Below are 24,959 nucleotides of genomic sequence, written 5' to 3'. Positions count from 1 at the left end.
TCTCGAGGGCCCAGTAGGGAGTGTACACTGCCCAAACACTCGGTTCATGGCTGCTGAGGTTCTTCGTCTACCCTTGTCCTACTTTGGGACACCATGTCTAGGGCACGTTGCATCTCGGTGCGCTGCAAGAGCTAGTTCACCAAGGTCGTATATTGTGCGAGAGCGCTCGTCAACTATATGACTTGTCGAGACAAGTGTTGTTCTCCATTTGGGTTGGAAAAGCTTGGAAGGAATGTATCTCCTTGAGCAGTGGAAGTGTGGTGCACGAGATTTGAGTTGGGAAATGTCAAATCTGTAGAAAATTATGGTGAAAATGCTCCCGGTTCGATCGTCAATCCGAAAATTTGGAGCCGGGACGGTTGAACTAATCTTGGATCGATTTGGGCTGCTTGGAAAGCCATGGGAATGGGCTGCTCGATGTGTGGCACACGTGGGTGCGAGGCTAGGGCTCGGCTTGGCAACGCATTGGGTTCGCATTAGGCTTGGAGTGACATAGCTTAGGCCATAGGCCTTGGATGGCATGGCTTGGGCTTGTTTAGATCACACGACTCAGGCCGTGATGGTGACATCATGGACCTCGTCGCGGGTGGCCACTGCGGTGGTTCCCGTGGTGGAAACTTGTGGTGGTGTTGCCGCTCCACTTATTGTCACATTTAGCCTTGTGGATTGCCCTGGTACCATATCTTGAATATTGGAATTTTCACTTGTTGAATTTTCTAAATTTCTAGTCATTGTACTTCTCTTTTACGTTTTATCAAAGAATTTTTGCAAATAAAAAACTCTAATAATAAAAACGTACTAAAAATCTACAAATTGACAAGAAAATAGAAAAACCTTGGATACGAGAGTCTTCTACGAGTGTGAGACTCAACTCTTAATGAAAGCACCAATTTGTGGATGCAAATTTCTACCTCCTTGTTCTTGGACAAAATTGCACCTACAAAACAAATAACACCTTAGGTCAAGGCCAAGAGCCTCACACGCCCATGATGAATTGGGGGGGGGGGGAGGCTTTGGCCGAAGAACCTCCGATGTCAAAGTTAGAATTTTGAGGGAAAAGTGTTTGGAGAATTTAGAGAGTTTAGCAAGAGAATTGGATATTGCGTTTTGGAGAGAAGGAGAGGCCTTTTATAGGGGTGTGGCCGGCCTCCTTCAGTGAGAAAGGACCGGCCATTTGGCTCTCTTTGTGGGCTAGGTTCTTGATTTGTGTTTAATTGGGTATAATTGAATAATTAATTAATTAATTAATTAGTCAATTAATAGAATAATTGCCTAATTGATTAGCTAATTAATATAATAAAAAAGGGAAAGATTTGAGAGTTAACTTGTAGATAGGATTTGATGAGGATGGATGAAATAGGTTTTGAATTGTTACCTATTTTGGGAACTTTTGACTTGGTTGAGGGATGATTGCCCGCTGCTCGTGCATAGGAATCCTAATATGCCTCAAGGGTATTTTTATCTTTTTTCTATCCAAAAATCCACGTGTCATCTTGTCATTATTTTGGGCTCCACAATTACCAAAATTAATTGATTAATTTCCTAATTGACTGCAAGATATTATTTGGCATAATATCTTGCAATTAGAGCAAGAAAACCACCATAAGTGGTCGGTCCCCATTTCTCCAAATAAGGCCGGCCACACCCCTATGTATAGCCCATCATTTCTCCAAAAACCTAAGTCTAATTCTCTCCCAAAAATTATCTAAACACTTTCTCTCAAATTCTAACTTTGGCATCAGAGATTCTTTGGCCAAAACCCCTCATTCATCATGGGCGCGCGAGGCTCTTGGGCTTGATCTTAGGTGTTGACTGTTTTGCAAGTGCATTTTTGTCCAAGAAGAAGAAGGTGGAAATTTGCATCGACAAATTGGTGCTTTCATTGAGAGTTTGATTCACACCCTCGAAGAAGACTCTCGCATTCAACATTTCTAATTTTCTTTGTTCATTCGTAGATTTTCTCACACGTTCCTACTCCTAGAATTTTTATATAAATTCCTTGAATAGCCTTGGGGAAGAAATACGATGACGAAAAATTTATGAAACAACAACAAAAGGTGTTCCTTACAATTTGGGTTTTTGACCCACTCGACGGATCACGAAGCAAAGGTTGCAGCCATCACCCCCTGCCATTCTTGCAGCCATTGGTCCAATCCCGCAAGTTCACGGAGCAGTAATTGCAACAGCTCCAGCAATGAAGGAGGCCCTATACACCATTGTAGCAAGCACTGCGTCAGGAGAAGGCCTTGCCCTTCCAAAATCCAACCTAACCTGTACTAGTGTCACTTATCGCCCAAAATTAGCTCAGGACCAGATGGCCCACACGCGAACAGATGCGGCTTAGCAAGCATAGGGGTGCACAGCGCCTCCAACGCAGATTGCAGCAACAACAAGCTCGTGCCTTAATCCGCTCAGGCCCAGATTAGGGCTTAGGACCAGACGGCTCATCCATGCAAAAGCTCAGCACAGGCAGCCTAAGCCAGCGGCCCAGCCCACTTTAGCGATCCAACCACGCTTCGCGACCCCATTCGAGATCCAACCTATTCCCATGGCCCTCCAAGCAATCCAAGGTCGGTTCAACTGTCCCGATTCATATTTCTGGACCGACGATTGAACCAGGGGTATTTTCACCCTATTTCTCCACAGATTTGACATATCCTAACTCAAATCTCTCGCCCAGAGCCCATTACACTTCTATTACTTGAGGAAACGCATATCATCCAAGCTCTTCTAACCCAAATAGAGAATAATACTTGTCTCGACAAGTCATAAAGTTGACAAGCGCCCTCACACAACAGACAACCTTAGTGACTCAGCTATTGCAGCACACCGATATGCAACGTGCCCAGATGAGGTGTCCTGAAGTAAGACAAGGGCAGACAATGAACATTTCTAACAACATCCCAACAAGCAGTTCTTGGACCATCCACAACCAAGCGTTCGGGCAATGTACACTCTTGACTGGGCCCTCGAGATAACGTATACTCTCATCTTAGCGCGTTGAGGAGCTTGCACTCTCTGCTAGGCTCACGAATGAGCATACATTCACGGTTAGGGCTACACTCCGATAATCAACATGAGCAACCTTCTAGACAAAGTGTTCATTCGCGACTAAGCCTACAAGGAGCATCATCCACCTCATACCGGAGTAGGCAGCACGAAGAATGGAGAGAAACAGTCACTCAATCCGGCTTAAGTTTAACCGACAACCTACGAGTAACTCATTCTCCTACTAGGGATATACCACATACACCGCAGCTGCGGCGACTGAACACATAGAAGAGCACCCTAGACCAACAGGTCAAGACCGGGGGCAATCAAGGCAAATTCAATAAGAAGTAGAGAAGTTCTTGACCGAGCACTTATGTAATTTCCAATGCAATGAGGTCATTAACGACGCATTACAATGGGACATGACCAACATATGCAGGTCATCCTTTATCGATGAGATCAAGCAGGCAGAGCCTCCACGCAAGTTCAGCATGCTGCATTTCATATCCTTTAAATGGGATGGGGACCCGGAGAGACACCTAAAGCATTATTGAAGTGCAATGATCCTCTATCGAAACGACGTTGTCATGTGCAAGATATTCACCACCACTTTATAAGGCGAGGCGTAAGATTGGTTCCACACCCTATCACCATAATCCATTCGGAGTTTCAACGAACTTTCTTTGGTTTTCACCAAAGAATATTCATCATTTCGCTCGATCAAGAAGAAATCCTTTACCCTCGTAGAGGCCACTGAAGTGTAGAAAGATAACTCTACTTTAACCAAGAACGAGTCAAGAGAGGCCGAGCACATCTTTCTTGACCCAAAGTAGTGGTCAGACCATATCAACAACTTGGCGTAAACTTTCGACATCCTTAGAAAGTACAAGATGAAGCTCAATCCCCCCAAATGCACATTCGGAGTATTTTCAGGCAAATTCTTAGGGTACCTAGTAACCCAATGAGGAATCAAAGCACATCCCAAGCAGATCTGAGCAATCCTATAGATGAAGTCTCCAACTTCCTTGAAGGAGATCCAAAGCTTGACCAGACGAGCAGCCGCACTCAACCACTTTCTCTTGCGGTCCACCGGTCGATGCAAGCCTTTTTTCAAAGCAATCAAGAGGGCACAACAAGACAAATGGGATAATGAATCTGAAAGAGCTTTCCAAAACCTGAAGAAATGTCTTACATCACCTCTCTTACTATCCAAACCGAAAGCAGCAGAGGAATTATACATCTACTTAGCAGTTTCGGAAGTATCAGTGAACTTAGCCCTCATACGAGAAGAGTTGGGGGCCCAACTACCTGTATTCCACAATTTAAAAGCTCTCCTCGATGCGAAAACTAGTTACCAAAAATTCAAAAGCTAACTTTGGGGAACAATTGATGCAACCTAGAAGCTTAAGTTATACCTTCAGATGTACGTAGTCATCCTCATGACACACTATTCTACCTAATCCAAACGCGCAACGATAAAGGCCCAGACACTGGCGGATGCAAAGTTTTCTGGCGAACCCAACAACTTAGCCCAAAAGGCCACCAAGGGTAGACGAACACTAGATGGACACACTCAGAAGCAAGTTTTATCCTCATCGCCCCAAAAGATTCTATATATGAGTCACATATACTAGCAATTAAGCACTACTTCCTAATGCGCATCACACGACACCAGCCGACCCTTACTCCCTAATTCATCTCTAGAGTGGCCCAATACCAGTAGTTGAGCATCTCCTGCTGCGTGTAACATGGCCCCAGCTCCATGGCTCCCTAACATGCCTTCATGCCTAGCCTAGGTGACGCAATAGAGCAACCTAACGATGCCTCAGAGGTAACCGAGCATGCCCTAGCCACGCCTGCCTCACCCAATGAAGACTTCTGGCATTTGCACGTCGATGGTGCATCCAACTATAAGGGCTCCGAAACAGACGTGCCCCTTCTCACCCCAAACAGTTTGATGCTCAAGCAGGCAATCACTCTAAGCTTCAAAGCATCCAACAACAAAGTAGAGTATGAAGCCCTACCAGCAGGCCTCCGAATGGCAAAAGACCTAGCGATGAAAAAAACTTGCAATTCATTCTGATTCCCAGCTAATCACCAGCCAGACTACTAAAGAATACACGACAAAACATTTGAAGATGACGCATTACCTAGAGGATGTACGAAAGCAACCGGAGAAGTTTCAGACTTACATCCTCATTCAAGTTCCGTGCGCAGACAATGCCCATGAGGATGCACTAGCCGGCTTAGGCTCCACCCTCGAGCACCAACTCAAATGCTCTTCCGGTGAAGTATCTAGACAAGCCAAGCATAGAGGTGGAGCTTGTAACCGAGGTTCTAAGCTCCAAACAAAGGCAGCACGCTACTACATATAGAACGGTATTCTCATACGAAGATTCTACACTGAACCACATCGCCGTTGCCTAGCGCCTCCTGACGACCTAAAGGTTCTAAGCTCAATCCACGAAAGCATTTGTGGAAATCAATCCGAAGGCTGATCCTTAGCACAGAAGGCTCTTAATGTAGGCTACTACTAGCCTACTATGCATCAAGACGCTAAGGAGATTAGTACAAAAGTACAACCACTGCCAACTCTACAAGCCAGTACCAGCACTACCTGCCAGTGAACTACACTCGCAAACCTTGGCCATTCATGCAATAGGCAATCGATTTGGCAGGGTCAATGTCGCTCGCTACTAAGGGCAGAAGTATGATGATTGTGGCAACTGACTACTTCACCAAATGGGTAAAAGCAGAACCCATGATAACCACAACTCAGACGGACATAAAACACTTCATATGGAGGAACATCATTTGCCAATTTGGCATTCCTCAATCCATCATCACAGATAATGGCCGCAATTCGTAGGCAAAGATTTGGCGAAGTTTTTCCAAAAATATGGCATCAAGCAGCACATGTCCATGCCGAGGTATCCCCAAGGCAATGGGCAGGCCGAAGCATCCAACAAGATGATTCTTGACTGCCTAAAGAAATCCCTCTCCAACAAGAAGGGAAAATGGCCAAACGAACTTCCCAGATGTCTATGGGTGTATCGCACAACCAAACGATGAGCAACCACTGAGACTTATTTCTCTTTAGCATTTGGTTCAGAAACAATCATTCCTCTAAATGTCATTATGCCAAGTATCAGCACTCTACTGCCAAGCATCAAGTGAAACAGAAAGGAGATGGCCACAAACTTAGATCTGGCAGAAAAGAAACTGAGAAGGTCATCACCCACATCGTAGCCTACCAACAGCAGCTCCTCTCCAGCTGTAATAAAAGGGCTAAGATCCGACAGTTCCAGCCTAGAGATCTAGTCCTAAGAAAAACCTTCATCACTGCCCACAAAGAAGGCTCCAAAAAGATAGATCCCATCTAGGAAGGTCCATACAAGATCAGCAGAGTAAACGACAAGGGTAGTTACACCCTCGCCACTATGAACGATAAAGAGATCAAAAAGCAATGAAACGTCTACAATCTGAGGAAGTACCATGTGAGACCTCTCACTACATCAAAATTCGAAGACTCAAGCAGCTTGACGGTCATCACCTCGCAAGCGGAAGACTATCTAGTTGTTATGCAGTTCCTACTTTACAACTAAGTTTTCGTTCGTTACACTTGTTTTTCAATGAGGAATTCAGAAGTAATATACAACTTGGCTCTACTGCATGCTTACAACAACTGATCACTCATGCACTTCAAAAGAAGATTGTGCCTTTCTTAGGGACTAATCGTAGGAATTGCGCCTTTATGGAGACCAACCATGCTTTCCAATATGGGAGGGTAAATCAATTCCCCAACACCCATCTGGGTTTGCTCTCCAGTGCGAGAAGATAAACTAATTGCTCTTCAGTGCGAGAGGGTAAACCAATTTCCCGACACCCACATGGGTTTACTCTCCAATGCGGGAGGATAAACTTTACGCTCTGAATATCCAGATGTGGATGAGTCGGGCTGCCATGGTATAACTAGGTGCACGATGGCTTGCGTCAAGATTCTTAGAAGTAGCCACAATAGTCTTTTTCAAGGCTTAGCTAACTAAAGGATTTTGGGTCTCTTGGCCTAATCCGTGAGGAACTGGGCCTCAGAGATGGAGGAGGCACATTACGCAGTACGCCCTATGAACGACTGCCATATAACCCTAAAGTTGCTACTGAGTCCACTAAGGTAGCCTATGGTTTCCAAAAGACTGCTTAAAGCTTGCCCTTCAAGCAGTGAGTCGGGCTAAACTTATACAACAACACATTTTTGTAAAAGGTTAAACAAGTTAGTGTGCATATACGAAGCTTTATCCACTGCCGACATGCTCAATGGATAAGCTTCACCTCTGCCAGGCGTGGAATGATCGTTTAGATCTAAACTAGTTCCTAAAATGTTGTGATACTTGCTATGCAACCCACGAAATTGGTTACATAAAAAGGAAGGAGTTCTCTCGGGCCTTTGCTTACAAAATTCCATACAACCACATGCTTATGATACGAAAGGTTAGCGAATTTCTTGACCCAAAAATCTTTACTATGTTATGATGCAGGCCACAAACAACTTAAAGGATTGAAGAAAGCCAAGGTTAACATTCAAGTGGTCATGCGAACTCGTCTGCTTCTGTTAGTAAGGCATCTGGCTACTGACCCTATGGCTAACAACTTTGCAAAAATCCTACACCAACACACATGGCTACATAGGCTACGTGGGCATATCTACTTATAGAAAAGTAGTATGCATGCCGTTGGTCTAAAGGTTAAAGGTTGGGCATGAACAAAGAAGAGTGAAGCAAGCAAGTTTACTAAATTTTCTAGCAAAATTGATAAACAACTAGTAAAGGCCGAAGGAGTTCAAGCAAAGCAAAAAGCAACAAGGAACACAAAGAAAATCCTAAAGGCTACCTAGAAGACTACTCTTCAGCAGCTTGGACATCCCATGACTACTTAATCGCCACACCTTCAGCAGCTGCGACGCTCTCAACAGCAGCATCATCCAACGCTTTACCCCCAGCTGCCCCGGCCTGGGCACCAACTTCTCCGACTACTTCACCAATGGAAGCCTCAAAATTAAAGGTAATCAAGTCTTCTAGAAAAATAGAGAAGGTCTCGAAGTCTTTCCCAGCAAACTCAAAGTTAGACGGCCTACCAAAGAAATTATCTACATAACCCAACTTGTAGAAATCGACCTGACTCTAAACAAGTGAAGCCTAGAGCCCAGCATTCTCACCCTTCAACTGTTCGTTCTCTTCGAGCAAACCAACATGGACGCGCTACAGCTCATCCACTTCATTCTTCAAACTTTCGTTGATCTTCAATGCATCTTGAAGTACCAACACTTGGGGTTCAAGCCCATCGATGATCTTGTTAAAGTGGATCACTTGATTATAAGTAGCAATCAGCTATTTATCCTTTACGTAAGCAGTGGAACAAAGCTCAGAAACGGCACGCTCAAGATCTTGAATCTGAGGTATGTAACATCCACTCTCATTCTCTACACTTTATATTAGACCTCTTCAAAGCAACGAGCTCAGAATCCAACCTCTTGATCTCCTCGGCAGAGGAATAAGCTTCAGCTACCATAGTCTTCGCCATCTCCTTGGCAGCCTTGCTAGATCTGCATCATAGAAAGTAGAGCAGTCATTCTATATTGGGTCGTATGCTTCGCAAAGTAACTTGGGCAAATAATCCCTTTAATGCCATCAATAAGCTTGGCACACGCGTCCATGTCTTCAAGCAGATCCGGCTTCAAAAGTGCACAGATCTCAGCAACCTCTCTAGAAACACGCTTAATGGATTTCTCACAACTGCCCATGCGAGCAGTCTCCTCTTTCTCACCAGGCGAACCAGTCTCAGCAGCAAAAAAAATAGGCCTTGGTGCCACTTTAGCAGCAAAGTCCACCTTATCGCTCTTCATAGTAGCAAGCCTCTCCAAAGGTGAATTGGACTTAGCTCTAATAGACGTCTTGGTACAGACTTCAGCACTGGGGGCATAATAGAACTTCTACGCTAAGCAATCCTATCAACAATCGTACTACCCATTTTCGGCATGGCAGGCATCACAGGCTCAGATCTAACAGCCTCATTTTTCTTCCCAATAGAAGAAGTTAAGCCAATCACAGGCCTCTCAACAGCAGGCAAACCCTCACGAGCAACAGAGGAAGTCTTCATTTTTTTCTCAACCGGCATCTCTTTAATAGATAGGGAGAATCTTCTATTTCCACCTTCATTCATAGTAGGCTCCACGATAGTGATCAGATAAGCCAATGCATCCACCTTGATCTTCTTTATCTCACATCTCGGAAGCAGCCCACATTTCTCTCGGCGAAGAAAACTAAACAGCTAACGCCATTTCATGGTACTCAGTAGAGAAGCTCAACCTATGCTGGCTTTTCCTTCATTTTTTCTCTCGGACCAGCAGGCAGGAAACCTGCATGCCTAGCAGTCCAGCAACCCATAAGGCCCGCGACCTCCTCATTTCTCTCAATCGTTGGCTTGGCCCGCATCAGGTCTAAAAGCCCAAAGGACATGAGCTATGCGACTCGCCTAGCATTGCGCCACAGCGCCTCTATCTATGGCCCCAACCGCACAGCGGCCTTTGGCTCTAGCTAAGCTGAGCAGCCCAAGCAGTGGTCCCTACCACAACACACCTCGACCCATGCCGAGCCAACTACTAGCCCCTACCAGCCGACGTGCCGCACCACCTCAACGGCTGCCCCGTGACAACACTATCCAAAAATAAGACAAGGAAAATTAAATTTTTCTTACCTCGATGCGGCATAGAAAATACGAAGAAAGCAACAAAAGACGGTCCTTTGCATGGGCAAGTGTAAAAGATTGCTAGGGGAGGGGGAACAAATATCTTCTAGCTTTCTCTCTCTTGTATGGTAGAATAAATTGCTCTCTGAAGTTGATTTAATCATCTACTTAAGGTAGACTTAAATAGACTTTAGAAGTGATTTATTTCCCTTTCCTAGAAGGATCTAATTTCCAATTAATGAGCGAATCTACATCAAAATAGGAAACAATATTAAGTTTCCTAAAGCAAGGGAAGATCTCTACAGCTGCTGCCCTTTCCTGCAAGCAGCCCAACAGGTGTGGGGGCATTTGTGGAGCCAAAAATAATCAAGAAAATTATAGAGGCGACACGTGGACTTTTGGGGTAAAAAGACAAAATTACCCTTGAGGCACACCGAGATCCCCACATGCATGCAACAGACATTAACAGCTCAATCGAGGTCAAAGGTGATCAAAATGGTATTCTTTTAAACCCTCTCATCAATCCTTATCAAATCCACACCACAAGGTAACTCCCAATTATCCTTTTCAAATTGGGATTAATTACCAAAATTAATTGATTAATTTCCTAATTGATTGCAAGATATTATTTGGCATAATATCTTGCAATTAGAGCCAAAAAAACCACCATAAGTGGCCGATCCTCATTTCTCCAAATAGGGCCGGCCACACCTCTATATATAGTCCCTCATTTCTCAAAAAACCTAAGTCCAATTCTCTCCCAAAAATTCTCTACACACTTTCTCTCAAATTCTAACTTTGGCATCGGAGATTCTTTGGCCAAAACCCTCCCTATTCATCGTGGGCGCGTGAGGCTCTTGGCCTTTATCTTAGGTGTTGATTGTTTTGCAGGTGCATTTTCATCCAAGAAGAAGAAGGCAGAAATTTGCATCCACAAGGCTCATCCGTAACTTTTTTCAACAATTCAAACGTCTATCTTTTAGATCTTCTCTCATAGACCATGTCTACAAAAAATAATCAAAATCAAATACCATACAACCATTAAATTAAATGATAGTCACCTTAGTAATTTTTTAGTATTTCTTTGCAAAACTGTATTCATCTATTTTCTTCACTACAAATGAATGGCTTAATGGTTTGGATTGTCTAATTTTTTTCAAAGAATAATCTATGAATGATGAATTGACATATAGACTCTTCGGATCGTTGAAAAAAATATGAAGTGAGCCTTGCAAAGTGGATATCAAAATGTGTATTCAAAAAATGGGTGTCCCCCGATCCTAACCCTATATATATAGGAGTTAGGATTGGGGAGCCACCTATTTTTTGACACACCATTTGGAAGGTCCACTCCGTAACTTTTTCAAGGATCCAATTTGTCTATATTTCAATTCATCACTTATAAATCATTTTTGCAAAAACAAATAAAAGAAATAGAAATATTCAAACTCATTAAGACATTCATTTGTGGTGAAGAAAATGGACGAATATGGTTCTGTAAAGAAACATTAAAATGACTATGATTTGGGTCATATGAATTCAGATTTTGGTTATTTTTTATAGAGTAGATTATTGGATTGTTGAAATTCATTACGAACTAAACCTCATAAAATGTGCGTAAAAAAATGTGTGACCCTCAATCCTAACCATACAAGATTTTTTTTTTTTTTTTTTATTATTTGTCTAAGCATGGAAAACTAGTTGAAAGGTTAAATTTTGTTTCAATATCAGACTCGTACATGCATATGGAAATTGGAGAATGGATAGGTCGCTTTCAATTAGTAAAATGGGAAATGGTAAATAGCAAATAGCAAATAGCAAATAGTAAATAGTAAAAGAGGCTTTTGGGTGGGGGGCAACCACAACCCATTTCTTCTGGCATTGACTGCCACAATTGGATTCTTCTTTAGAAAAAAGCAGGCCTCAGTCTGACTGACCCACTATACCCGGCAAGAATCATTGAACTTGAAAACTTGCAATATGCCAAAGATCCTTTGTTTTCAATACCAAATCTTGCTTTCTTTAGGATGGATGGTACTATATTCATGCATGTGAATGGACAATGAGTCTATTACGTATAACTTATGACTTGCATTTCTTAAAAAATATTTGACCTCCTGCAAATCATATATTCCATGTGTTGGTGAATATATTCTAGGATCCAGTATAATGTTGTAATTGATATTTTACAATTGTGTAAATCTTAAGAATTTGGTTTAGGGTTACTCTTTATTGTACTCATTTTTTCCTATTAGGATTTGTATTACTTAGAGAGCAAATTTGTTTCTCTTTATGGTTTACTATAAATAAAGGCACTTGTATAGGAGAATATCATCCTACAATTTCTCTAAGCCATATTCTCTCCACTCTCTCTCGCTTTAGTAAATAGGCTACAACACGTAATCAAGCACGCTCCTAACAGTGCTCTAAGGAATCTAAAGGATATTTTCTGCTACAAACCAATTCACAATCCTCATCACCCATCCAAGTTTTTCTAAAACACAATCTTAAATGTCAATTTTTTTTTCTAGCCTTGATTGCATGATACATGAACCCAACTTTTACGCTTTTCAAATGATAGATTCTACTTAAATTGTGTTCACATTATTTTTCATATATATTCTATTGTGAATTGATGATTGTGAAAAAAAGAAAAAAAGAAGAAGCTAAAATTAGGGTTTTTTACCTTAAATTCGTACGAGCCACAACTTTGAGCCGTTTGAGCTACAAGCCACTTGTAGTTCGCTCAATACTTCAGTAATATCGTCAAAGCTTGGTGATATTCCAGCTTTTGGCAATCAAAGTTCCGTCCATGTGCGCAAGGTTGTACATCCTTTTTTCCTCCTACTCCAACGACTGTGTACAGTTCTTCCCAGTTTGCTCCAAACTTACCTTCTCTGGATATTTTGGTGTCCTCGAAGATTTCTCTTAGGACGAAAGCTCACCTCACCTCACTACATCACACGTGAGAGAAAGGGTTGAGAGCTATTGTTGAGTATATTCGAAGTACCCATGCTTTTTCATCTATTGTTAAGTCCCAACAACGATCTATGAAGAGAACACTGCATATATTAACCAGACCAAGTAAGGATGCATCAATAAAGTCAATGTCAAGCTTGTTGCATCTACATCACATCAGCAAAGTATCAAAAGTTGACGTCAAGTAGATCTGATCCCAAGATAACTCTTCATGAAGTCACTACCAAAGTAAACCTTCTAGAACCTTGTCCAAGGAATTGGTATGTGTTACTATCTCATTTGAAACATTTATAGTTCTTAGGGAGAGTTTTGTCGAGTTCAAGGGGAGTAACCTGAAGTATACTTTTGACCTATTGTACTCTTTTTCCCTTAGATCAAGAGCATTTTTTTTCCATTGGATCTTTTGCTAACCTAACAAGGTTTTGACGAGGCGCCCACATTGGGATGGTCATACCCTTGTTTGCGTTTTCTACTACTTACATCCTAAAAATGTTAAGTGTCGACATGTTGCATTAACTTATCTTTTTCTCCATAGACTATGGGTATTGCCCCCGTTGAGCATTACCATAGCCATGTTTTGGTGAGACTTACACTTACATGCAATCTCTACATGAGACTTGTGTTTACCACTTTTGCTGACTAGACGAGACAACTTCATTAAGTGCTTCTATATTTGTCTGAAGATCTGATGTGTCATCTACTTGAATATTTACAAACTCAAGGGGAGTATTGTGGTTAGAATTATATCTCATGTGTGATAATCCTAGTAGATTATGTATAGGAATCCTATGAGATCTAGATTATCTTTCCTATTAGTGTTTATATTACTTAGAGAGCAAGTTTCTCTCACCTTTACTAGTATAAATAATGGCACAAAGCGTGAGAAATATCGCACACATAATTTCTCAAGCCCCTTCTCTCCTTCTCTCTTTGCCGATTTCTTCCTCTTCCCTCTTTCTAAATTTATGCCACAACAACTAGCTGCAAGAAAATAGAGGTAAATTAATTTTCAAACACAAACATATATAAACAGCAAGATCATGTTAAAAAGAGCATCAACATGTAGTATTGTGTTATTTATCTTCAGATCAAATTAAAATCAAAGAACAGCAGCATTGAAAATTTGAAATTTTGATTAAAAAAAAACAAAGGTGGAAAAAACTGAATCTATCATTCGCATAGGGTGAAATTATACATACAATCAATTAGAAAATTCAAACGCTTAAGAAAATGTTACCAGATTTCCAATATATACGAAAACTTATAGAATACTAGTAATTAAGCTGTGAATGAAAATTTGTTTAATTGGATCCTAGTTATTGGATTTAACTCTAGAAAAAGAAGTACGACAGGTTAAAGGTGAGAAAAAAAATTTGTTTAAATGGGAAAACTCAAAATTTTCAGTTTTTTTTTTTTTTAACAAACAATATTAACAACACTAAGGATGAGAGAGTGGGTTAAGTCTCACAATGGGTTAGCAATAATGCGGTTCAAATTCACCTTTGACAATAATCAAACCTAAGACTTTTTACTAACAAATGAACAGGAATACCACTAACAATAATGCGGTCCAAATCAATTTTTGTTAACAACATACAAACCCCTTATAGCAATCCCAAAGTATACATCGAAACCATGTGTTATACTAGAAGGCAGTGTAAAACTAATTTTGATTACAGAAGACTTTCAAAAGCCATCATAGTCCTAGTCCTACACAAAATACAATGGCCTTCTTTGATGAGCCTCTTTTTGGCACTAATTTTCCAACTTTGGCATATCGTTAGGCTTTTGTGATTGTTTCTTTACGTCACTTTTGGGCGTGCATAATTAACTTTTCCTTGATAATTGGTATCCCCCTAAACCTAATATCATGCCCCACTTCAATGACAGAATTTTCAGTGTATTGGGAACACAGCTTAATACATTAAATATCATAATACTAGTGGTTGGATATTGGATTAAAAAATTTCAATCATTTGTATTATAATACTTAGTGTACTAAGAGCATCTTCAATGGGAGTCCCCACTTATGGACTCATTTAAGAGTTTTAGAGGAATATTCGAGTCCCTAAAAGAATAATGTCTACAATGGAAATTCCTTATAGTATATCCCTAAATATAGGGACTAAAATATTAAAAAATTATTATTCATTCCATTGAAATATTGTAACCATTGATAAAAATAAAAAACTATCTTTACCGTTGATTTTTCAAGAATTAAAAAGAAAAGGCAAATGAGAAGTTGCCCCACTTTTTTTTTTTTTTTGAATCAAGAAAAATATATTAAAGGGAAAAACCTTGAGTGAAACCGTTCTCTACAGAATCAAACTGAAGAGCATGAAGAGCAAATGAAGAAATACAATGATCCTAAATATGACAATCAGTAATAAGAAGGCCATGGCGAGCGAAGGCATCCGCCACAAAGTTAGCCTCTCTATAAATATGTTTCTAGTCAATGCAATAAAAATTGATAGTCGTTCACTTGATATTTTCAATAATAGGAACTAGATTCTGTGGCGTCTCACTCTGATCCAACACTGACCAAATGACTAACTTAGAGTTAGAAGTTGCCCCACTTGGGTGGGTTCAAAAAACAAGAAAAAAAAACCATAAATAGCAGCACTATTCCCACTCAAAATTTATATGAAGTCCATTATTTGAGTCCCTATATGTAGTCCTCATATTTGATAATTCTTTTGAGGTATCCGGCAAGTCTCTATGTATTAAGATACTTTGAGGAATTCAATTCCGGCCCATTGGAAATCATTTGTCCCTCTATTTAGAGACTATACAGTTGTAGGGACTCCATTTAGGGTCTCAATTGGAGATGTTGTAAGTTGTGTTCCCAACACACACAAAAATTTCGTCACTTAAACAACTTGATCCGATCTTTTAAATTATTTGTTTATGTTTTCAAAGATCTTAAAGGACAACTGTATCTCTTAATTTAACAGCCTTGGTTTTGGTTGTGGTTCACTTGTATTTGTCGACAAGTCTTTATACTTCTAAATCATGATTGGGTGAACCTCCTCAATTACTAAATATATATTAGGACCTATAAGCATGTCTTGTTTATTATTTTTAAGGGTTGTTTTAGGCTTTTTAGCTAAAATAATTTGATATTAGCATAACTTCTCATTTTTTTCTATAACATTGAAATCTGATAAAAATGATTTTTAAATTTGTCCATCATATATCAGTTTTGATCATTTCGTAAAAAATTTATCAATCACGTTATGGAGCACTTATATTTCCTAAACCGTAACCCTTGAAGCAGTTATATTCCCATGTTAAGGAGCACTAAATTGCATGCACTAAGACACGTCCAAGAAAAAAAAAATGAAGTCATACCAGAAAACTAACATCCAACCGAGGAAAAAAGGACTGACAACATTTGCAAGCCTACTCCCTGATATTAAAACCAAAAAGTTGTGTTACCAAGTCTAATGATTCATTAGTTTCTCTCTAAAACAATGAAAAAGATATGAAATCTTACCTCATGTGAAGCTTACACAACGTCGATTTTATATTTTATTTGTAAAATATAATTTATTTTCAATCAACATGTGTTCATTGTTAGGGTTTTGTTCTACAATGGAGGAAGGGTGTGAGTGGCTTTGAGATTTTTTTTTTTATTTTATTTTTTTTTTTTTTAACACTCGATATTATCTATATTAGGGAAGGGAAGGGGAGGGGGGGCGCTAAGGCTTACAATGGGCTAGCTATAATGTGGTTCAACTTTGCATTTGGCGAGAATCGAACCTAAGACCTCTCACGTACAAATGAAGAGGAATAAAGCTAGATCGTAGTACTAAATAGTTAGAGTTGAAGAAAATAATAATCTTCGCATATGTATGTTAAAAGTAATTTGGAGTATATTTAGATTTTTTCTTTTTAACTGTGTAAGATCAAAATTGTCGTTGCATATTATGGTATATAAGTCATTAATAATTAATAGTTATAATGTAGAGTGTATTCAACAATATGTGAAACTCTTTTTTAATTTTACTTATTTTTTAGTTTTTTTTTTTTTTTTATCCCAGTGCATTGATGTTCATGTGGCTCCATATACTAATTTACTAATTTAATAAACTCATATCCATAAATATATTCTTTAGAATGAATCCAAATTTTTAGGTACAATAGATTAAGGATTGATAACGTTCGTTTGATGTATTATAAAGAAATTGGAGGCACGAGTTACCTGCAATATTCTAAGAAAGGTTGAGAGAAATAAATTAATGTTGTACATTTTGATCTATGTTCGATTCATGGCGTTAATGGATCACACAATGATAGGAAGAGAGATGTTAAAATGTCTTTGTAAATTTTTCTGGCCCTCAAAAGAATTGACTATTGTGGTTTCACCACGAGCTCTTTTAAAAAAAGAAAAATGTGGCTTTGTTTGATTAAATAGCACTAGCTATTCATATTTAGCAGTTCGGTAATAAGTTAGGTTCAACTTTTTCAAGTGGCACATCTACGTCACATTTCCATTGATCCTTGAAAAGACTAACCTCCACCATATCTTGCACATGAACAATTTCATGTGGCGCGTCAATATTGTCAATTTGTTGACATTGACCCGCAAACTTAATTATTTGATATTTCATTACAAGTCAAATACTAATTGTAATTGTTTGTATATATTAATCATCCTTCTTTTCCTTTGTTATTTATGGATGATAAACTGTGTTGTCGACCAATAATTAATTAAAATATGGTGCTTATTTTGAAACAAACGATATTATCTATATTAAAGAGTGAGATAGTGGGTTAAGTCTCACAATGAGCTAGCAATAATGTAATTCAAAATTGTGTTTGGTGAAAATCGAATCTAAGGTACTTACAAGTGAAGAAAAATATCACTAGATAGCAATATTAAGTGGCAATATGGTGTTTGTTATTAGGACTTACTTATAAAAACAAACATCAAAATGGTAGGTACACCTCTCCCTTGATAATTAAGTTCCACATGTGGCTAATGTATAAATAGTTTTTTTTTTTAGGTCAACCATAATGCATATGTTGTAACAACCCATCCCGAATATTACGATTTTATTAATTTTAAAGGAGTGAATTGACGAAAATGCCCTTGAGGCGAGATTGTTGACTTTCGTTGATCGTATTTTCGTGACGCGTACGAGCTACCAATTTATTGTATTCTCGAAGTACTCGACGGTACGAACATGTAGGTGCAAGCAGAATTGAAATTGAAGTTACGATGGAGATTTTACAGAACTACGAATCCGAAAAAATACTTTTTTTTAAATTACTATTTATTATTTTATATATTTCTCATAATTAATATATTATTATTATTATTTTAATATTATTTGGGGGACATTTTTAACAGTTTAATAATATTTTTAGGCCCGTAGGACCCACACCTCACCCAAGCTATCCTCTCATTTTCTGTCGTGTGTCTCCATCTTCTCCAACAAATTCGGATCTATCTCTCTTCACTCACGCTCTTATCTCTCAGCTCTCTTTTGTCTCTCTCTCTGTGCAAGTGCAAAGAATCTTGCAAACTCGAGCACCATCACTTGTCGGCTCCAGCAAGCCAAACCGTCAAACCACCACAACTTATCATTCCCCACACCTCTGTTAAACTCATATCTTCATATCGAGAACCCAGACCAAACCCTAAACTTTACTGTATCACTGTTTCTGTTCGAGGAGTTTTCCGGCGAGTTCTCCACGATCCCGACCAAGGTAAGCCTAAGGACTTCCTAGATCTTTCCTTTCTTGTTGCTCTAAGTTTACTTCTGAAGCTACAGGCTTGTTTTGGTGGTGTTCAAGCATAGAAAAACCTCAGGGACAATTTTCCAAAAAATTGGTAGGGAAAAACCATGGCCATCCGACCACTTTCAGACCAACTTCCCGGCCAACACAGACCATGACTAGGCTACCAATAGGTATAGATCGACTCCATACATTTCTAGCTTCAAGTTGGTTTTTGTATCATTTATTTTGGTGGTGAATCGAGGTAGATATTAGCCCTGGAAGTTGGCCCAGAAATCAAGTCGAACATGTGCCTCGTGAAGACTGCGAGTATTGTTGTACTCACGGGCACGTGGGTTGCGAGTGGTGCTGCAGTGCTCGGCGAGTAGAGCACACGCGCCTTCCAGAGGTACTGTGCTTCAGCGCGTGGCCTCCCGAGCCTTGCGTGAGGTGTCGCGTAGGGGAACTTGAGGTCCCTTCTTAAGTTTCTCGACGTGCCGAATTCGAATCCACCGTATGTTTTTCGAAATTCGACCATTTTAAAATAGTTTCTTTATTTTCCATACTTTGTACGAAAACGCATTTATATGTTAGTATGTTATATATTTACGTAAATGGTTATGTTTCTAGGTGAAGCGCATTGCAAGGATCTTCGATGCCTGCAAGGCTGGTTCGACTTGACAACATGATTTGTGAGTAGGTCTTTACTTTTAAATACTATATATATTTATCTAGTTTCCATATATATGTTTAATAAAGAATTTACTACGTATACCTAGATTAGATTAACGTTTATAAGAATTAGTGAAATGATGGAATTTTATGCTAAATCCTACAGGATGCACAAGTATATACAACCATGATCAATATTTTATTTGAATAGTATGTTGTTGACTAGATTTATCGAATCGCTGTGGTATGACTATATTTACGTTGTCTGCTCATTGTGTGCTACATTAGTGTTTGTACTCGCCCGAGCCAGGGCCAGGCTTCACGTGTATGTTCACATCGCACTGTACACTCATTTTGGATCCCTTGTAGGTGCCAATCCTATCCTAGATTGCTATAGGCAATTAGGACTCTTATGTGATGCGCATAGCACCAGTTTTCATGTGATTGTAGTACTAGAGCGTAAATCATTATTGCACCCAATCTTGTTCATGTCAAAATACCTCTACATAAACTTGTGTGTTAGCATATGTCGATAAGCCCTCAATATGATATGTTTGTCTATACGAGGTTATGTGATTTCCAGACGTTAAATGTTATTTACGAAAATATTGTGACATATTGATTTCTTGAGAAATTGTAGGCTACTGCAAGTATTTTCATACTATATGTAGTATGTATATTTGGAAACTATACTTGTTTTACGGCGATGGATTATTATGTTTTGAAAAGGTTTTACAAAGCTTTATTTTTTAGGCCCACTCACCTTTGTTTTACGCCCTTCCAAATTTTAGTAGCTAAGCTTTCGTATCGATGGGGATTCTTGGCAATCTTGGTATTGGAGATTACCTTCGATGGTATAATTCTCAATCTACTCTGCTATACTTTAGTTGTGCTCACTTGTGAATTGGGTTCAATCCCGCTCACAAGCGCACTCTTGTATTTAGGCATTTTTAGGTTTAAATTTATCCACATTTTCCACATCACTAAACTTTATGGCTTCATCACCTCCCGACGTTGGCTAGCACAGCTCGATTCGGAGTCCAGGTGGACCTCCCGGGTCGGGGTGTGTCACTTTGGTATCAAAACATAAGTTTGGGCAGTATTGTGTTCATCACACATGTGATGTAAGCATTTTCGGTTTTTGAACCTAATGTCGAACCATGCCACCTTGTCTAATACGAAAAGAAAAAATGGTAGCTTTTCCTAAGTTTTGGGTTACTTAGACGACTTATCAACCTTCTAGAAGAACATTTTGGTGACCGCCTCTAGACTTAAATAAAGAACCTTCCTGCCAAGGAAATTTTTTTACTTGGTATAGATTGTTAGCCCTGAAGCAGGGCTAATGTATCGGTAATTGTGTGCCACCAGAGATTTACTAATCAATCCCACAACTACTGTCTTATCATCATTACCAACCATTTCGAGATAAGAAACCAGGCATAGTTTTGATTCCTTGGCAGCACCCGTTGGTATACCACCTATTGGAATTTCTACGAAGTTTTTCCTTTCATCGAAATTTCCAAAAATGTCTCGAGTGACGATGTGGTGCTAAAGTGGTAGCGCTCGATGGAAGAACATCTAGAGACAATCACTTTTGGTCCCCAATAGTAGTAATCTTCTCAAACGCACTAGTTATAATTATGGATCTTCAGGAGGAAGATCAAATCTCATTATACCTGTTCTGAAGTAGGTTATTAGCAAATTCCTTTTTCTGGCCTTAGGACATTTCAACTAACACTAGTTTCCAGAGTTTCTTTCGATGTTGTACTTGCCATGTTGATGAGTATATGCATGAGAGTGCAAGTTCCAGAAGCAGTGATCAATTTCCCCTAGAACCAACGAAACCAACTCTTAGGATCAATTCCTTACCAATCATATGAAACCATCCACCCGAGCAGGCTCTAACCTGTAATTAGCCTACAGTGGCACTACTAATTGATGACACCGTCAGATATCCAGAAGTTGTCAACCAATATTCAGGCGGTATGATTTCTAATACCGGACTCATGCTAGTATCTGGGAGTGATACCTTTGTGCCAGAACACCAGTTCACAATTTCTGGGTAACGAACAATATCAAAATATCATTATTGCATTAATTAGCAGCGCGACTGATAGACTAATTAACAATGACAACCTGAGCCGAATAAATTAAAATTGTGGAAACTTAGGAGTAAGCCTTGTTGGATATCAGTAAACTTGTAGTTGTTTTAACTATACTTTCCACTTAGGTAACCAAACCTCTTTGACCAGTCATATTTTCAATCACTTCCATAGGTAAACATTAGAATTGTAGCACTAGTTAAACTCTCGTTGTAAGAACGAGATGAGTATTGGGGAAGTTGTGAATGCCTTTAGTACATGGCGTTGTGAAAAGAAGTACTATTGTACATTTCGAGGACATATATATCCAGTGTCACTTCTCAAAATTTATCTAAGATACTACTAAAGCGAGAAGTAGAATACATTATCAATCAACTTTCTAGTATTACACCTATTTTCCTTGCATCTCCTTGAACAACTCCAACATGATTGAGAAAACTTAGTTACAAGAACTTACCGATTAGATATGTACCCAACCAAACACTTTATCTTAGAGAACCTCAAACTTATTTGTAAAGGCAAAAGACTCAACCTTAGGATCGTACCTAGATTTTAGCAACTCAATCGGGTGATGATTAAAACTGTTGATACCCATATTTCGAATTGATGGTCTACCCAACCAACTTTTAGGGTCCGAATTTCTTCCATAGCCTGATGAATTCGTAGTAGTCTTACTGATGACTTTCTCATCTACCCAAGCAACGAAATCAAAATTTTTAAACACCGACAGTCAGCTTTATACCAAATTCCTCAAGTGTAGCTTTGTTTAGATCAAGTACTTTTCTTGGGAGACATGATCTCATCAAACAATATTCATTTCTTTTCCCAAAAGGTTGTAATTGTAGAAATTGAAATCCTCACCAAGTGTTGTTGTAAATTATGAGATATCCTTGACCTTGTCAATTTTTATCAGCAGTTTGTTAACGACTCTTTAGCTGTAGTGTTTCTCCACACAAGTTGACTGAGGAAAGTTAGTTTAATTTTAGACTTTAAATGTGAATAAAGTTTCTAACAACTGAGGTGTTATCTATCTCTTACCCTTGTTTGTACAATTTTCGATAACATCGATAATTTCAAAATCCACGATGATATTTTCCCCGGATGTTTTGGCTATGTAGATGCAGCACGATGGAGTATCGCTTGTGCTTCCCAATGGTTGGACCTGTACAAAATGAACAATCTTATTCATGACTTAGAGTCAACAGTTAACACCTTCATTTGAAAATCGGGTGACACCTCTCTATGGAGAAATGTGCCCATAATCTTTACCAACCTTAGACTTCTCAAATACATCCTCATTTGAAATAAGCTAAATTTCTGACAGCGATGATGGAAGAACCAAATCAACGTCTACGATTACACTATCGTGTATTACCTCGGTTGTGCAAATGTAATTATTGATGAGTGCAGTAAATAACACATGTACGCTTGAACACTTTATGCATGCCCTGCTTATTTCAATTGGAATTCATGAGTATTGACGTGATGTTGCCTACAAATCAACAAGAAATCATTCGAGTGGTTATAATCACTTCCTGTATTCAAATTGAGATGGGGAAATATCACGATGAACTCTTGGTACAAGGTATCTTGTATATGTGGAGATTACAATGATGTCTCGATGATTATCAACCGACTTGACAAGTGAGCTTACTTTCCATTGGTCCAAATGGACTACATTTTAGACCACTTGGTAAAATTTCTCATTCTTGAATTTATCAGATTTTCTGGCATTTCGATCAACGTCTATTCTGACTATGATTCCATATTCACCTCTTTGTGCTAGAAAACATTCTAGTCGACCTTAGGTATGTGTTTATCCAACTACACTTCGTATAATGCAAACAAATTATTTAGGAAAATCGCTCAGACATCTAAATTTTCGTTGTGACCATTAATTCCTCAATCACCCAACAAATCTTTACCGTTGGTGATTGAATATTCCAAAAGCTACAGTTGTAGTGAGATATATGCATTTAATCCAGTTATCTTGTATTCTAGATTTGATGGACTTGTTTTGACCCTCAAAATCTGAGTGTTCTTTTAGCCTTCTCAACATAGTTTTTTGCAAAATTCAAGAGAAATTCACTATGAATCTGCTTGCTAAGGCGTTGTGAACCATATTGTTTGGCTACATGGTATACATGTCACTACTGTAGCTCACCGTGATGTACGTTTCATTTCCAAGTCTTGGGAAGTCTTCTTGAAGACCATGTGTACTATGTTTTTGGATAGTACCACATTTCACCCTTAGACTAACGGTTTGAACGAACTATCCAGACTTTGGTGTACATGTTGCGTTTTGTTCATTCTACAGACTTGGTATGGTTGTAACAGACATTTATCTTTATTAGAGTTGCGTGTAACTACGATTACCATTTTGTTTATGTGTATGGTACCATTTAAGTGGTTGTATAGAGATTTTACACATAGTACATGTTTGACAAATGAGTATTGTGAACTAGAATACGAATGATCGGGATTACGATGTAGCAATTTGTGTGCTATTGATGTTGTTGCCAAAAAGATAGTGTGTGAGCTCAATCAAGGCTTAAATCAGACGATATACATGTGTATTTCCCCAATGGGGGGCATAATGGTAACATTGCACCCTCGGGCTTATCGAGATAATAATGAGTTGTCAGTGTTACAGGATCAATAACTTATTCGTTCGATTCGTTAAGCAAGTGGGCAAGTAGTCTTGTCTACTTTAGTATTTTTATTTATTGTTTGGGCTTGACTCAAAGATACTACACGCATATCTTCGGAGTACATGACGCTATGAGCGTGTAGATGGAAAATCATTTTTATGTTAAGTTTTGATTTCAATACAATTATTTTAAGTTACTTTATTTTATATATATATATATATATGGACGTTATGTTATTACGTATGTATTTTTGACCTTATATTTTTATAAAGGTTCATTATTATAGGATTATACTGAAGGAGAAGAAATGTATGAGTTTGGGGGCATGAAAGATGAATCATTGCACTCCGATCGCGACGGAATGGCATTCTCTTTTGGGGACGAAATTTTTTTAAGGTGAGTAGATTGTACCAATCATTCCCTAATTTTATGATTTTATTAATTTTAAAGGAGTGAATTGACGAAAATGCCCTTGAGGAGAGATTGTTGACTTTCGTTGACTGTATTTTTGTGACGCATACGAGCTATCATTTTATCGTATTCTCGAAGTACTCAATGGTACGAACAAGTAGGCGCAAGTGGAATCGAAATCAGAATTACGATGGAGATTTTATGGAACTACGAATCCAAAAAATACTTTTGTAAAAATTACTATTTATTATTTTATATATTTCTCATAATTATTATATTATTATTTTAATAATATTTTATTATTATATTATTATTTTAATATTATTTGTGGGATATTTTAATAGTTTAATAATATTTTTAGGCCAGTGGGACTCACACCTCACCCAAGCTTTCCTCTCATTTTCTGCCGTTGTCTCCTTCTCCAACAAATCCAGATCTATCTCTCTTCACTCAAGCTCTCATCTCTCAGCTGCTCCTTGTCTCTCTCTCTGCAAGTGCAGAGAATCCTGCAAACCCGAGCACCATCACTCGTCAGCTTCGACGAGCCAAATCGTCAAACCACCACACCTTATCATTCCCCACACCTTCGTTAAACTCAAATCTTCCAATGGAACCTAGACCAGACCCTACACGTCACTGTAGCACTATTTCTGTTCGAGGAGTTTTTCGACGAGTTTTCCATGATCCC

At 39.0% G+C, this 24,959-nt stretch overlaps 1 long non-coding RNA gene across 1 annotated transcript; it reads left to right on the top strand.

The window, feature by feature from the left end:
* The first annotated feature begins 18,170 nt into the window (after positions 1–18,170).
* LOC126594005 (uncharacterized) lies at positions 18,171–19,315 on the top strand. The gene is made up of 2 exons (XR_007613099.1): positions 18,171–18,949; positions 19,066–19,315. It is a non-coding gene; the product is annotated as an uncharacterized LOC126594005 (long non-coding RNA).
* The last annotated feature ends 5,644 nt before the right edge of the window (positions 19,316–24,959 follow it).

This window comes from Malus sylvestris, chromosome 12 (assembly GCF_916048215.2).
Source record: "Malus sylvestris chromosome 12, drMalSylv7.2, whole genome shotgun sequence".
In the NCBI taxonomy this organism is placed as follows: Eukaryota; Viridiplantae; Streptophyta; class Magnoliopsida; order Rosales; family Rosaceae; genus Malus; species Malus sylvestris.
This window is presented reverse-complemented; position numbering and strand designations above follow the sequence as displayed.